General features: G+C 37.3%; 1 long non-coding RNA gene across 1 annotated transcript in view; it reads left to right on the top strand.

Annotated features, from left to right (window-relative positions):
* LOC124362554 overlaps window positions 1–16,994 on the top strand; it is a 257,948-nt gene that overhangs the window by 85,980 nt on the left and 154,974 nt on the right. The window contains exon 4 of the long non-coding RNA XR_006922476.1: window positions 5,906–5,934. This is a non-coding gene — a long non-coding RNA (uncharacterized LOC124362554). The remainder of the gene's footprint in view (window positions 1–5,905; window positions 5,935–16,994) is intronic.

Raw genomic sequence — 16,994 nt, 5'->3', positions numbered from 1 at the left:
TGGCGATGTGACCATTGAGAAACTGTAACTGAAGCACTGATGGGAATCACTGAAAGGAAGTGTGGGTCGGGGTTTATTGGATAATAAGAATCAGAATGCTGGTGATACGCTTATCGAAACAGATATAATACAGACCACAGTAGTGACACTGTCATCTGTAGATGCCAAACAGTTTGAATGGCGATGTGACCATTGAGAAACTGTAACTGAAGCACTGATGGGAATCACTGAAAGGAAGTGTGGGTCGGGGTTTATTGGATAATAAGAATCAGAATGCTGGTGATACGCTTATCGACTTCAAAGAGCGTCCGTCCCGTCCTGCTTCCCCTAACTCTATTAGCTTACCAATTTGACGTGGTTTTCTGTAGCGGAAAAGTCGAGGGATTGGGAACCTTGACAAAAACGATTTCCTTTTACTTTCTCGTCACGCTCACATATAAACTCTCTTATCTGAGCGTACCACCTATAAAGTGTGTTGAAGAGGCATTTTATTATCTTACATTCATTTTCCTTTTCACTGCCAACATTGGGAAAACATTGATTGGTCTTCACCGTTTAAAATTCTGACAGTATCAATTTGATATTAACGCATTTCTTCTTTGTTTATGAATTATTAATTCTTCACGATGAATGGTGAAGCCTCTTTTCGGTTACTTATTAGATAAAGTCTGTGTAAGTCTGTTACGATCTTAATATTTAAATTATGTACCATATTTTTATTTAAAGGGGCCAGTGGAAGATGTGTAGTAATTTATATTTCTTCGTACTTCAAAAATACGGCTCTGGAGGATTTTATGAATAATGTTTAATTACATTATTTTATCCATCTTCATGAGAGGATTACTAGAGATATAAAAAATAAGTTAGAGTTTTTCAAGATTAATAACACTGATTTAAGTATCTGAGTACTTAATGAGTCAAGGAAAATTATAAACAATATCATAATGCATGTTCTTTTAAATTTAAATGCGTTGATAACATTGTTTATTGAGCTTGTTTATTAAAATATACACCTCCTTAACTATACTATTCATGATACATTAAGGCCGGAATCTCCCCTGGTGCGAAATCCTACAAGTTAGAATATTCAAGGATTTGTGTATGGGACTATCTTGCACCTCCTAGATACCCAGTTGAGCGGAATCATATATGCATATGTAGCTTAGATGAGCTATTATCAGTAATTAGCCCTACTAGTAGCAAACTATAACCATCTATAATATTTAGGTAGCCAGCTAAACAGCCTATCATTACCTTTCTAGCTGAGTGCAATGCTACTAGTAAGCTAGCCAGCTGCTCTGCTAGAGATATAGTTATAAAAACACGTTGGGCCAGATGAACATAATACTCTCAGATAGTTAACCATTTAAAAAGAAACTACCAGCTAGCTAGCCAATATTGATCATAGACTACTAGCTAGCTAGTTAGCCAGTTCAGCAGTGTGCACTACCAGATATATAGCTAACCAGTTGAACAGAAACTACCAGCCAGCTAGCTGAACAGAGCACTCCCAGCTACTTAGATAGCTAACCAGTTAAACAGAAACTACCAGCTAGCTAGCCAATTGATCATAGACTACCAGCTAGCTAGTCAGTTGAGCAGTGCACCATCAGATAGATAGCTAACCATTTAAACAGAAACTACCAGCTAGCTAGCTAGCCAGTTTAACAGGGCACTACCAGCTAGCAAGCTAGCCAGGTGGGTTCTCAATAAGGGGCGGCGCTGATGACTTGTGTAATGTCTGCAGTGCCACACGTGTTCTTTTGAATTATTAATGTCACGGTTGCTGTGGGATGTCTTTATTTAGCTACTTACTCGTGCCCGCGCTCCAGATCTCACCTCATGGCATATTACTGTGGTTAATCTTTCGTGACTCTGGAAATATTTTATCCAACCATCCAAACTTTCATTCTGGAAACATTTACTTTAATAACTTTTTCTATTCAAAGATACAATGCATTTTTACTCGTGACTACCCTAAATATATGTATGTTTTACTCTATCATATTTTAAATTAATCTATTGAAATAGACTGTAATGTCCTAACATAATATTTAGTTCAAACTGATTTATAAGGCAAACAAACGAAAATAACGTGTGTGTGTGTGTGTGTGTGTGTGTGTGTGTGTGTGTGTGTGTGTGTGTGTGTGTGTGTGTGTGTGTGTGTGTGTGTGTGTGTGTGTGTGTGTGTGTGTGTGTGTGTGTGTGTGTGTGTGTGTGTGTGTGTGTTTTATTGAGTTACAAATTCCCCAAATACTTTTATTGAAGCATTTTCATTTCCCAATAGTTTTAATTTTTGTTTATTTAAGGAAAGGGCTAAGGGTTAAATAGTTTTGTTTATTTACAATAGCTATAATATTCAAACATGATCAACAAAACAACGTACTAACAAAAAAGTACTTGCTGTTTAGCGGTGGTGTACTGTAGTTTATACATTTTGTTTGTAAACTCTCTAAATTTAAAGCAGACAAATTTTAGCGCAGCTTAACTAATAAGTAATAATTTAAATTTCAAGTAGATTTCTTGATTTCCGAACGTATAGGTCTAATGATCGCCCTTTAAGGAACAAAATCATAAACGGTCATCTAATTTAGTCTAGTTACATAGTTATAAAGTTTTTGAAGAAACGCGTAAATAAGAAATATCTTGGCAATATAGCAGGTATTAAATCTTAATTTTTAAAGAAAACACACATACATAATTTTTTGGATCCGTATGAGACCTTCAAATTAAATTTCAAACGTACTGCTATGTGTAGTCAACAATAATGACGAAACGTTGAAATATGAAGTATGAAAATTGTGAAGTCTATAAATAATAACAAATATATCTCTGGGCATTTTATACATTAGCATGGATTTAAATGCCACGTTTAAATACAGTAGTGTGAAGCCATTAAATAATTTCGAAACAAATATTTTCCCGCATATTTATGTATAACATAACATGCATGTTTATGCATGTGTGTGCTTGTGTATTCAGAATGAACATGATAGTTTTCATGCGCACTAATAGTTTTCTAACAACAATTTAATCAACGCAGTAGTGAAAGTATTCAATGCATAACATAGTACAAGTGCAATATTATGAGTATATCAGTTGTCCAAAAACACTACTTTTAATCTCGCGAAACTCGCATGAGCGGGGAGTGTTAGTTCCTGCTGATTGCACCACCCTTTGTGAACCGTAATTAAGAGAACTCTTTGCTTATCTTTTACACAGTTTTGTTTTTATCGCGCTTTTAATCCAGTCGGTTTAATTATCTCCAACCAAGCTGACAGAGCGCACATTGCGAGGACTTATTGATATAATACACGAACCTTGTACATTATTTTGTAAAATATGTCTAGATGTTCCTATATTTCAATCGGGAACAATGATCCGTGTTTTACAGGAGTCGTAGCTCTATTGTTGTAGAAGTCACGTTTGTTTCCCGCTAGAAGTGACAGCTGAGACTGTCAAGTGGCTTTGTTTACAGATTCTGACGACAGAGGAGTGTCGGTCTGGGTAAGTTTTACTGGAGCCGTAAATCTATTATTGGTAGAAGTCACGTTTGTTTCCCGCTAGAAGCGACAGCCGAGACTGTGGCAGTGGCTTTGATAATAGATGCTGATGTCAAGAGGAGTGTCGTTCCTGGTAAGTTTTACTGGAGCCGTAAATCTATTGTACAAATCATGTTTGTTTCCCGCTAGAAGTGACAGGTGAGACTGTGACTGTGGCTTTCTTTACAGATGCTGACGTCAGAGGAGTGTCGTTCTCGATAAGTTATACTGGGACCGGATATCTATTGTTGGTAGAATTCGTGTTTTTTTCCCACCAGATGTGACAACCTAGACTGTGACAGTGGCTTTGTTTACAGATGCTGACGTCAGAGGAGTGTCGTTCTCGATAAGTTTTACTGGGACCGTAGATCTATTGTTGGTAGAATTCGTGTTTGTTTCCCACCAGATGTGACAACCTATACTGTGACAGTGGCTTTGTTTACAGATGCTGACGTCAGAGTAGTGTCGTTCTCGATAAGTTTTACTGGGACGTAGATCTATTGTTGGTAGAATTCGTGTTTTTTTCCCACCAGATGTGACAACCTAGACTGTGACAGTGGCTTTGTTTACAGATGCTGACGTCAGAGGAGTGTCGTTCTCGATAAGTTTTACTGGGACCGTAGATCTATTGTTGGTAGAATTCGTGTTTGTTTCCCACCAGATGTGACAACCTATACTGTGACAGTGGCTTTGTTTACAGATGCTGACGTCAGAGTAGTGTCGTTCTCGATAAGTTTTACTGGGACGTAGATCTATTGTTGGTAGAATTCGTGTTTGTTTCCCACCAGATGTGACAACCTATACTGTGACAGTGGCTTTGTTTACAGATGCTGACGTCAGAGGAGTGTCGTTCTCGATAAGTTATACTGGGACCGGATATCTATTGTTGGTAGAATTCGTGTTTTTTTCCCACCAGATGTGACAACCTAGACTGTGACAGTGGCTTTGTTTACAGATGCTGACGTCAGAGTAATGTCGTTCTCGATAAGTTTTACTGGGACCGTAGATCTATTGTTGGTAGAATTCGTGTTTGTTTCCCACCAGATGTGACAACCTATACTGTGACAGTGGCTTTGTTTACAGATGCTGACGTCAGAGGAGTGTCGTTCTCGATAAGTTATACTGGGACCGGATATCTATTGTTGGTAGAATTCGTGTTTTTTTTCCCACCAGATGTGACAACCTAGACTGTGACAGTGGCTTTGTTTACAGATGCTGACGTCAGAGGAGTGTCGTTCTCGATAAGTTTTACTGGGACCGTAGATCTATTGTTGGTAGAATTCGTGTTTGTTTCCCACCAGATGTGACAACCTATACTGTGACAGTGGCTTTGTTTACAGATGCTGACGTCAGAGTAGTGTCGTTCTCGATAAGTTTTACTGGGACGTAGATCTATTGTTGGTAGAATTCGTGTTTTTTTTCCCACCAGATGTGACAACCTAGACTGTGACAGTGGCTTTGTTTACAGATGCTGACGTCAGAGGAGTGTCGTTCTCGATAAGTTTTACTGGGACCGTAGATCTATTGTTGGTAGAATTCGTGTTTGTTTCCCACCAGATGTGACAACCTATACTGTGACAGTGGCTTTGTTTACAGATGCTGACGTCAGAGTAGTGTCGTTCTCGATAAGTTTTACTGGGACGTAGATCTATTGTTGGTAGAATTCGTGTTTGTTTCCCACCAGATGTGACAACCTAGACTGTGACAGTGGCTTTGTTTACAGATGCTGACGTCAGAGTAGTGTCGTTCTCGATTAGTTTTACTGGGACCGTATATCTATTGTTGGTGGAATTCGTGTTTGTTTCCCACCAGATGTGACAACCTAGACTGTGACAGTGGCTTTGTTTACAGATGCTGACGTCAGAGTAGTGTCGTTCTCGATAAGTTTTACTGGGACCGTATATCTATTGTTGGTGGAATTCGTGTTTGTTTCCCGCCAGATGTGACAGCCGAGACTGTGACAGTGGCTTTGTTTACAGATGCTGACGTCAGAATAGTGTCGTTCTCGATAAGTTTTACTGGGACCGTATATCTATTGTTGGTAGAATTCGTGTTTGATTCCCACCAGATGTGACAACCTATACTGTGACAGTGGCTTTGTTTACAGATGCTGACGTCAGAGGAGTGCTGGTCTGGGTAAGTTTTACTGGAGCTGTAGATCTATTGTTGTTAGAAGTCGTGTTTGTTTCCCGCCAGATGTGACAGCCGAGACTGTGACAGTGGCTTTGTTTACAGATGCTGACGTCAGAGGAGTGTCGGTCTGGGTAAGTTTTACTGGAGCTGTAGATCTATTGTTGTTAGAAGTCGTGTTTGTTTCCCGCTAGGAGTGACAGCTGAGACTGTAACAGTGGCTTTGTTTACAGATGCTGACGTCAGAGGAGTGTCGCTCTCGGTAAGTTTTCTTCACAATTGTTTCCAAGAGACGTCGCTGCGAATATCAAATAACGATTCCAAAGAAGTAATTTTTGCAAACATTGCACTTCAAAGCATTTCGTTCGGAATACTCTTGTCGCACTGTATTCTACTTGCAAATAAAGCTGATTATATTATAGTTTGAGTGTTTTATAAAAATAGCACACTGGTTATACTTGAGTTTTAATATTATTTTTTAATTATGGACATCAAGTTATTGTTCTAGATAAAAATTACACTATCCCAAACATATCCTCCTCTAAAATTTAAAATCAAAAAGCTAATTTTCATTGTATGAGAACAAAGCCTAGTTTTTAGTGCAATCGATGGAGAAATTTTCCCTAAGATTAATGTTCAGCTATGGTAATTATGATTTGAGGTTGAAATAGGAGGGTGTCAATAAGGTAAACAATATTCTTTCTGATATACAACTTTTTATTCTTGCCACATAAGACGAGCTGAGAAATACAATATACAATAATAAGTTATAGTAGCAGTAGTTTAAAAATTTTAAGTTTTTGATAATTAGGATTCACAATTTAAGATAGATTTTATAGGACAGTTTTTAAAAGGGCTCTCTAATTGGATTGTGTGCGTGTTATTTGTCAAACATTCCGATGATGTAGAGTTAAATCACCTGGATATGTAGAATATGTAGGAATTGTAACGACCCTATTTTGAGTTCATAAAGAACCAACAATGCCATAAAAGAACCGTTTATGTGACACAACGATATGAGTATTGCGCTAGATATACTTAGCAATACACTTGTGAGAAATAAGAAAAGAGAAATGGAAACTGAGATAGCCGTTACGTTGCAGTAGTACAGCAGCAAGGCGCATTAGCAATATCCCTTTAGATAAGGTGTGTTATGCTAATGTGGAACATAATGATTTGACGCAGCCGTATCGAGTATACGTGCACTCTCGTGGGCCATCATAGGCGAGTGAGTGTTGGGGACCGGGCTATCGCTGTGGTTGCGGTTGTTTTATTTCTGCCCGGGGGACGGACGTCGCCCCGGGCAGCGGCGCGGCGTAGAAAACAAACACATCCTTTCCACCCTTGGGCCCACCTAAAACACCGGATACAAGGGTAATTCTGAAACAACGATCCCTTCAACTCCTAAATAAATACAGTTTCATTGCTCTCATACTGATCTGAATATTCGCTCTCAACCTCGTATGTAAACTTCAATACCACTTTGTTTCTGTTATTTTTAAATTAACTCGCTCTCCTCTTATCCGGTGTGTCTAATACTGCGGATCATGTACATGCTTTTGCCTTTGAAATTTATTCCTAGCCCTTTTCACGTGTCTATGAGGTTAAATTGAATTTTAAATTGTGTCTTGATATGCCACTGCATTATTTCATAACTTTTCCATCAACAACTCGTGTAATCTTCAACGCTTCTTTATGTCTGTCACTTTTGTATTTTATATAAACTTTTTATCTTTAACATTTGTTCATTTCTCTATACGGTTGTTTCTCGCTAACTCGTTACCACGTCATGTTTATAAGAATGGATTTTAAATTTTGCCTAGCTATAATTGCCACAGAACCTCACAACAACTTCCAATTGCGACTTATTTTTTGAGGGATTTCAGGTTTTGTAACTATGTGAACGTTACCATTGTCTTTTAAATTTGAAAGACCATTGTGAAATATTTAATGGCACTAAACCATTTCTAAAAAGATCACTATATGCATTACGTACAAAATAAGTCGCATCCTAATATAAATCGTCTTGTACCGTTACACAGTTTCTAACTGTTAAATAAATATATATAAACATAAACTATGCACGTGACATGAGTGAACAGATGGCACAGTGAAGGCTTTGCACTTAGGGTCTAAAGGCCATGATTCTGCCTATAAGGAGTATGTTTATTACATAATCAACTATGAAAAATACCGTTTCTCCCCCTTATTCTGTTCAATGTGCAGGTACAAACAAAATGCGTCTAAAGTAGTGACTTTCCTTTCCTAGAGAAATGCACACTACAGGAAATACGAGGATGTATTTTCTTGTACACAATGTGGAATGTAAATAATTTCAACCTTGCAGATTCTAAATTGTCTTAAACGATGACGTTATATAAACTGTTTGTAAATTATAGTCCCCGTGGTTTTTTTTTCAGGGACAGTCCTCATTTCATATTTATATGAATGTTTAGATCGTTCACCATCTTCGATATCACGCACTAGGCGACATTTGGTTATAACGAACTTCCTACTTTCCGCCAACTTACCAAGGATTGTTCTTCTTTAAGAGTCACTGATAGATAACCCACGTAGTTTTAATGTACCTAGGTCATATTTTGTTGCGTACGATTTGAAAACTATTACCAAAATCCATTTATTAAGGAGTCTATCAACCCATAAGTTCTTTTAATTTCTTTCCAAAAACATAATAAGTATTTAAAGAAGTATATTATATCATTTAAAGCAGTAAAGTAAAAATAATACAAATCAAAACTTTTGAATGTGTGCTGCTTGAATATTAATGTGAATCGCTATCTCTTTTACCAAAGATAGTGTCAATTAGAGTCCATAGCTATTGAGAATTTCGATAAAAGTTCAAAATGAGTTTCAACGTGGAAGAAAAACGTAGATAAAAAGTACAGTTTAAAAGAAAACGTAAATGGCATTTTATATCATAAGGTGTTATTTCATACCTGTTAAAGAATCCATGCTTTAATATCCCTTGTATAAATCTGAAGCAAAACTTACTTGAATATTTCTTGTAAAGGGAAGTTGGTTAAAGCATGCACAGTAGACACGGCATCAAGGGGTTAGGCAGCATAGCGTGATGGGCGGCCATTACTGTGAGAAGTAAATGTCTGCCATCGAACACTACAATTGACTGTTTGCTTGTCGAATTATTTAGAACGGTATCGCTGCAGCTGAACACGCTTAAGCTATCAGAACTTGCTTGCTGTCGATCAAGACGACGCGACGGATCGTCAAACAAACAACCCACGCAATAAAAATTTGATAAGGGGACAAAGTCGACTGTTGGTGGTATTTGCCGAGGTCACCAACCCAAGGCGGTCTCTGCCATGGCGATCAAAACTGCGTTGTTCTGTTGCTCGCCTGATCGTAGAAGTAGCGTTACCCTTATCGGCGCAATTTGCGCTCAACGCACCTAGTAGGGAGTCAACCACCCATATCACATGATGTAGAACACTCTTTTGTTTGCGCATCCTCTCTCCGAGCCTTCTGTGGTCAGGCCGTCCTTTTCTGTACCATCTGGCTGCAATCGTGACAAAGGTCATCCACCCCTCACAGCTGTGGGTCGTCGGTGAATGGCGCACTCTTTGTTGGCGGTTCGTGGACTGTGGGTGCTGCAGAGTTTCGAGCGAGGCCAGTACAGTCGTTGTACTCAGAGATATATGAGTAAGAATTATAAATGTGTTCTAATTTTATTTACGTTACACTTTCTTGACGAAGCACCTAGTTTTACGAGTATATATGATTTTGATAGGAAACATGATTTTTCCGGACAGTTGCCATCGTTCAGGGAAACAATATTGTTTCACTTATTGTTTCACTGAACGATGGCAAATGTCCGGAAAAATCATGATTCCTTCACAATCCTTCCATCGTCAAAAATAACCTTCAAGCAAAGAATTGATTTTGATAAATGTTCTATTATCTATATATTATCTATATCTGATAATTAAATTATCTATAAAACTCGATGTAAATTTCAATAAACAGTTCGAGTGCTTACACATTCTTCGATTTATAAGTTACATTCCTCCAGTCCTACATATACAAAAAAGTAGGTTTAATACACAGGGAATTAACCTTTTAAACGTTGGCCTCGTATACGTACAAGGTCAACCAATTGCAGCCAACCATCAACGCTGTAGGCCGGTGTTTTCGTCACAATCGTGGGTGGAGGTCAGTCCCCCCGTCACGGTTCTGGGTCACTGTTGATCGGAACAGTCTTTGTTGTCACGTCCTCTTCCGCCAGCGCTGTTAAAGCACCGGTAGGGTCGTTCTGGATCTCTTTTCTGAGCCTTCATTAATGACCCGTAACACGTCTTCACTCGTCTACGGTAATTTACTCAGGGTAATATTTTCTATTTGGGAACGTCGAAGTGTGGTATCACTCCATTCTTCTCACGCTAGTGTGACATCTTCGACCTCTGAAGTTCGAAAGTGAAAGACAGAGTTTGATTTTTCATTTCGTTCACTTAACGACTCCGGTGTTAACGGCTGTGTTAATACGGAAAAAGGAAATGTGTCGGAGGTGTGGGAGGAGGTCGACGACCCCGTCCTGGGTCAGCGGAGTCAGAGTGCCGGCCTTGCGGACAAAGATGCTTTGGTATAAACGTCTCCGTGTGCTCCGAATTCACACTCTTGCCTCCAGCGACATTGTAAACATGAGAGACCGTGGGAGGAAAGGTCGTCAGCCTCTTGCACAACGTTTTATTTTGGTTCAAACGAGGACTCGAATTAGTGGTTTATTTAACTACGTCTGGTTGTCAGCGGTTTTGGCCGCATCGTTTAGTGCGCCGTACCAAGTGCACATTATTATTGTAAACTGCTTTAATTCACCTAATTTTAAAGTAAATTCAAAACCAAAATACACTAATAAAATTGGTACTAACTTATTGATTTTATTACATCGGTTCACAATAAATAATAGACAAAGAGGCATTAACCCTATTTTATGTAATACTGGACTAGTTGTTACTTGCAATCTATTCGTAATGTCCGTCATATAATATGGGCGTGATAGCCAACACGTATGAATGAATTGAATTTTCTATTTTAAACGCCATTGTTATATCTCGCTTTATTGAATACTCTGCCCTGGGGCCTCAAAAGCAATGTCCACCGCTTGATGAATTCAATTCTAGGTATGCATTTGCATAAAAACCCAGCTCTTAACATATTCCTCGGTGTTTGGTTTGTAATTTGGCACGGCTTGTTAAATATTTGTTTGTTGAACGAATTTGCAATATGGACTCGGCGAAGACTAAGTGAAAACTATTGTCTAAGACGTTCCGCAAATAGCGAAGTGAACAAGGACGCCATCTGTGAGAAAATACTCGTAGGTTCCCTGCGACAAATTTGAAGAAAAAACATTGCCATAAACTTGAAGTTAAAATTTTCAGGTCATTTGAGTGTAGAAATTACGTTGGCGAAAATCCCACAACAAGGATTTTAACACTAACATGTGTGCCACAATGTTAAGTTTTTCTGGGATTTAAGTAGTTGTTTTATTCTTAACAATTCTTACGGACATATGTTTAATGTAAAACCGTTTTCAGTGAATGTACCAGAAAGATTACCCTAATTGAATTTTCAAGACTCACCTCCTAACAATATGTTGGATTTTCAAATTTTTGACTGTATTTTGTTGAGTGGTAATGGTCTAAATCATCTAAAATTCACCTTTTAATTATTTGAAAGATATTATGATTGTTAAGTCAAGCTGTTTTACAATGGAATTAATAAATATCACTAAATGTTAATAAATAAAAATGTCGACAATGGAATTATGATTGGTTTGTGAAAATTTCCGACAGAACTAGAGGTAAAATATTCTATAGTACGTTAATTATCTTGAAAATTTAATTTTTGGTTCTATAAATATCTTTATTGATAGAGTAATAAGTATTTGAGTTTACATATTATATCAAATAAAACATGGTCAGTGAACTTTGGTCAGAAGATAGAACTTTCCTTCTGTACCGCGACTGTATATGGGTCACAACTTCACCTGGCTGGCTCCTAGCGTTGAATCTAATCGGTATGAATTATATATCAGAATTGCATATAGTTAGTCAAAACTTAGTACCATATCCATTGTAGATAGTTTTAATTTAGTACACCTAAGTTAGGATCATGGGTATGGTTATTGGTCAAATATGGTCAACTGACGGTTAAAAATACGCTGTTAAACTGGCAAGAAATTGCTAAAAAATGATGTCTTGCGCATGTACCAGCTTTTGACAAAAGTAAATGCTTATTAAACCATCGTTTCTAATGACGAAAAATTTCATCATTTTTGGGTACTAACGTATGATTCATGAATTAACCGTTGAAGCTCAGGAGATAGAGGCTTATTGAAACAAGCAATTTCATTACTGGACACGGTCATTTCAAGAAATACACGCACCCTCTGGTACTCACCAAGGTTTGAGGTTTGAAGGATACTGTTTGGAATCTCTTAGCCAGATTAAGAATTGATGTCAGTTTTGCACAGTCTCTTAGATCTCGTTGAAAATACGGAGAATGCATGTTATACAAATAGTATCTGGAGTGAGCAGTAATATTATGTTGACGCGCAAGAAATTAGGAATTGTTATGTCCCATTTTCAATCTTCAGTTACACTGGGTAGCTAATATTAGCAATATTAGCAAATTTTATCCCTCCGGTTCATTGTCAAAATAGCTGAATGAGCAGTAACTTTATCACATTCTTCACCTTTTATTTGTTTATGCTACTAATGCATATTACTGTATTTTATTTTGACAGTACATATTTTATTCCACTATATTGAATTTATGTTACATTTTAACCAGAAAATTGAAAAGCTTGGCACTTACAGTATCGTATCGTCTGAATCCGGCGTCTAGTCCCTGAACCTACCCAAGTTCCTTTGACGGTCTTGATTCAAACAAATTGGATGATTTCACTCGGCCCTATAACAAAGGAATCGCATAAAATATTGTCACAAAACTGGAAAGCCCTGAGCGGAAAACAAAGTTTACAAAGGAATCGTGCTTATCGCGACAGAGAGCTAGTTGGTTTGGGCGGGAATAAAATCAACTGCGAACACGATGTGATGGGATACGATGGAGCGAGTGTAGGCATGTTTTATGTATCGTAGTGTAGTGTCCGCTGCCGTCTGTGCCGCTCGTCGTGTTGTCGTTTCCGATGTGATGTTATGTGGTTAGTATCCTCTATTCATGTATTCTGAGAGCACACATCACTGTGTTTGTTCCCCTAAAACCGTGCCGTGAACATTGTTGTCATTCTGATCGTTGTTTTTATTTCTTGCTCCACATTACATTTTGCAATTATTGTATAATATGAAATACAGTATTTTCCTAACAACCTCGTTACATCTTACCGAATTGCAAAAATAATATTTTTTGGAAATTATGACTTGGCGGCAATCTCGAATATTTGATACAGTTTTTAAACATTGTTGGTATTAGCTGAGGGAGCCTTCTCACGTTTGGTAAAAAATATATTACCCAAAATTTCGCAAAAAGTAAAGAAAACCCTTTTCTAGTAAAACGACTTCTTGAAGCTAGTAATTACCGTCCCATATCTGCCTTACTTGCATTAATCACAAAGATAAAAAAATCTTTTTTTAAAATATTTAGCTGTTTCATTTTTGAACAGTATAGGGATAAGAGAAGTGTATTGTTTATGTAGTCAATTTTATAGCAGTAGGCTGGTTTCTTGAGTTATAAAGTTTATTATAGGCGTATTTCCTTATTTATCAACAAACTTGACTAAAATTTACTCTTAAATAAGCCATCCTGTCAGGATAGTAATGCTGAAAGTACAGTTTTAAAACCACTTGTCAGAAGATACAGAGCCAACTAAAGTTTGTTTAAACCAAAGGGGTTGATTTCAGCCTCAAGCTTGTTTCTTTCCTATGTACCCATCTACTGTAGGAACTAGGTAAAATGTGAATTAAAAGTTAACACTTTCCTAACCGCAGTGTTGAATCTAACTTTTGAATCAATAATTTCGGTCGTACTCAATTTATTAAATAACTTAGCAACACAAATAACAATAACATTTATTTTTTAATAAACAAGGAAAATTCAGAGGAAACTATTTGGAATGATTGATGATATAGAAATTGAAATTTCAAATGTGCAAAGTACCTTGTTAAACATCTTGATAATTCCAAACCTTAGAGTCAAAGGGTAGCAAATTTTGCTTTTAATTTTTTTTCGTTTTGCTCTGAGGGTTCCTCGATATTTAAAGTTTTGCAGCATTATTTTCCAACAGGAAACAACCTTTTCCGTCCTTTGTCATAATGTTAAAAACTAGATTTGGAAAACAGTCCTCAAGTTCCAGTCCAAGGTTTCCTTGAATGGCCCGTAATCAGTCTCCCATGGTGCATATTCATCCTTTTCAGCTTCACTTGTTTTGCAACAGAATTATATTTGCTGATATATTCTTCACTTACTGTAGTTATCTGTAATTACAAATTCTTTTATCCGTCCATTAAAATGTATTTCGCAAATTTAAAGACTAACCAGCATTTTCCAGTCAATTTTACTACGTACTAGACACTTGATTAGAACCTAATTTCACCATAAAGAATAGAATGATCATAATATGAACTTTGAAATCCAAATACACACAATTGGCTCAAAGTTAGTGATGTACTCAAACAATTGGTGTATTTTAAGTGATAGGTTTGGGAATTGCTGCTTTCACAGCGATGTAAAGACGTGTTGGACATGTCGAGTTGTGTACGTTTTGTTTCGTAACTGAACCGACTGACATATTGTTAGTTTTAGTTCTACATCTTGAGATTACAATCTGTAGCGTCTCATCAGCCGCGTTAAAATTTATCAACCACGCGAGATGAGTACAATGTAAAAACTTGAAATAAAAATCCATTCTGGGTGCGAGCAAAGCACGTCTGATGAATGAGTGAGACAGTTTTTCGGCGCGCAGTTCGTCCATTATGCAGGAGCCGGTCGTCTGGTTTTAACAGTTCTCATTTATTAACGACTGCGAGGGATGGTGCCGCTTGACGCACTACGCTCGAGACAGCGCGTTGTCAGCCTCGGGCTGATTATTTTACAGACTCCGGTTTGTCTTGCAGTTCTTAAACTTTTCCCTTTATTGCTCCTTGGTCCTGCTCGAGCCTAAGATTTATATTTTCGAGTATTTCTTATACTATGTAGTTATGTCAGTCTATTATAAGCAATATTGTAAAGGTTGTGAATGAGGCCAGTAACATACTAATATGTGTAGAGAGGTAAATGACAAGCATATTAGGACATAAAAATAACTGGTTCGATACAAATTATGTAACTTAAATCTGATAATTGTAGTCTGATGATTTAGTAGTTTAATTATCAAAAAGGTTTACACAGAGGTTGATGTGGGGAAACACGAATATACAACATGCACAAGCTTAAAGGTTTTCTCTTAAGTTGTGAATCAAGTAAATACATCAAACTCCAAGCGAAAGCTTATCAATATTTGGATAACTCAAAAAGTATACTATTTTAATACAAATACACTGTTTATCTGAGATTAAACTTGACATGGTAATAAAAGTAGCTACTTCAATATAAATTATTTAACAGAATAATTATGTAATCAATAATTGTTTTATAAGGCCGATTTCGTACTTAGTCTAACGATCTGGAGTTTAAGTCCATAACAACAATGGTAAACCTCAAACCACTTGGAACCTTTTTGTAAGGGAAGTATCAAATTTTACTGATATTTTTATTAATATACAAACAATTGCTTTCCAATTGGTGTTGTAAAATGTTCACTTTTTTACTAATTAAATGATAAATTAAAAATGGACTTTAAAGGTAACAAGTAAAACAAATTAAAGTGTTCAAACTCGTAACCAGGATATGTTAAAAGTAGAGAGGACATATGCCAAAATCCTACTCCAAAATTGAAAATGAGGTAATTGTTGTATGAGGTATAACATAGGGCTTACGCGCTAAAATCAAGATGGTCACTAGTAAGTCCGGCTCTTAATTATTAATTATTTTTTGTGGTTAATATAGGTAACCACGATTGTACCATATATTGAACTTTATATAGATTTATTATAGTTAGTTAAGAATTAAGCAATTACGTAAGTACTTAAAAACATATTAGCATGAAGTAAAATAATAAAGTTAGAAAGGGGATCACCCTCTCAATTCATTTCAGTAAAATATTTAAATTTCATACATCACTTAGAGCAAAGTTTTTGTGTGTGCTTATTTTCACTTCATCAGTATAGCAAACTTTTCTAAATATAAGCAGAAGGTTTTTGCGTCACTTACATATGAACTATCTACGAGATATTGGCATGTCCGTGTTGAGTGATGAACCCACGCCACCACTCAGTATGCAGCCTACTGAGCTGCTTGCTGTTCACCTGCCGACAGGTCGGGTCCGTAGCAGAACAATAAATATCAAACACGTGCTGTCATTTGCACTATAACAATTTACGTACGCTCTCTAATTTTGTTGCCTGTAAACCCGATTAAATCTTCAAACGAGAATAGTGTGGCTCAATGTCTCTAATAAGCTGCCCGATAAACTTATAGATAGAACCCGCGGTCGACTCCGGTAGCAGATTTCACTAGGCACTTCTTAACTCTGCTGATGTTTTGTGATAGTTTCTATTAGTTTTTGTTGCTTCGAAATCAATTATGACGGCTAAATAGGATATTTCAATTAGTGATCAAATAGGTCGATGGCTAGGCGTGGCACGGACCGGCCTCATCCGTCTAAGTGCCTCCTCCAAACCTCCCCTCGCCATCGCCTACCCGCGCATACCCCTCCGCCAACCCCACACCACGAATCGATCAAATCATCTCCTCGCCACAATGCCGGAGGGATGTTTTTCATTGTGAGGCTGGATATCCGATCTGCGTGGAGTCACTCCGTCACACCTCTATCGCTTACGTCCGCAGTCTGTCTGCTGACTCCTCTCTGCCCGTACTCGACTCGCAACATGCGCTGAAAGCGATCACTGGAATGCGATCACTATGAATTTCCATTAATTTATACGCCCTTATGAACGAACGGTCTGAGAAGATACGTGGGATGAACAGGTAAGGTAATTTGTTACAATAACATTTTCAATATTATCATTTTGATTTTTAAACTTTTTGGGTCATCTTATATTGTCTTTTGGTGACCGTAATTTTTTTTTATTTAATAGAGGAATACGAGTATATTCAAGTTGTTCTATTACGATATTTTTAGTAAGCTGATTTGTATGGGATTTTTTTAATTGCAAGGGCAGTGTTGCAAATGGTGTTCTCAACTACATTAGTGATTTTAATCGTATTTTTAAT

This window comes from Homalodisca vitripennis, chromosome 5 (genome assembly GCF_021130785.1).
Source record: "Homalodisca vitripennis isolate AUS2020 chromosome 5, UT_GWSS_2.1, whole genome shotgun sequence".
NCBI lineage: Eukaryota > Metazoa > Arthropoda > Insecta > Hemiptera > Cicadellidae > Homalodisca > Homalodisca vitripennis.
This window is presented reverse-complemented; position numbering and strand designations above follow the sequence as displayed.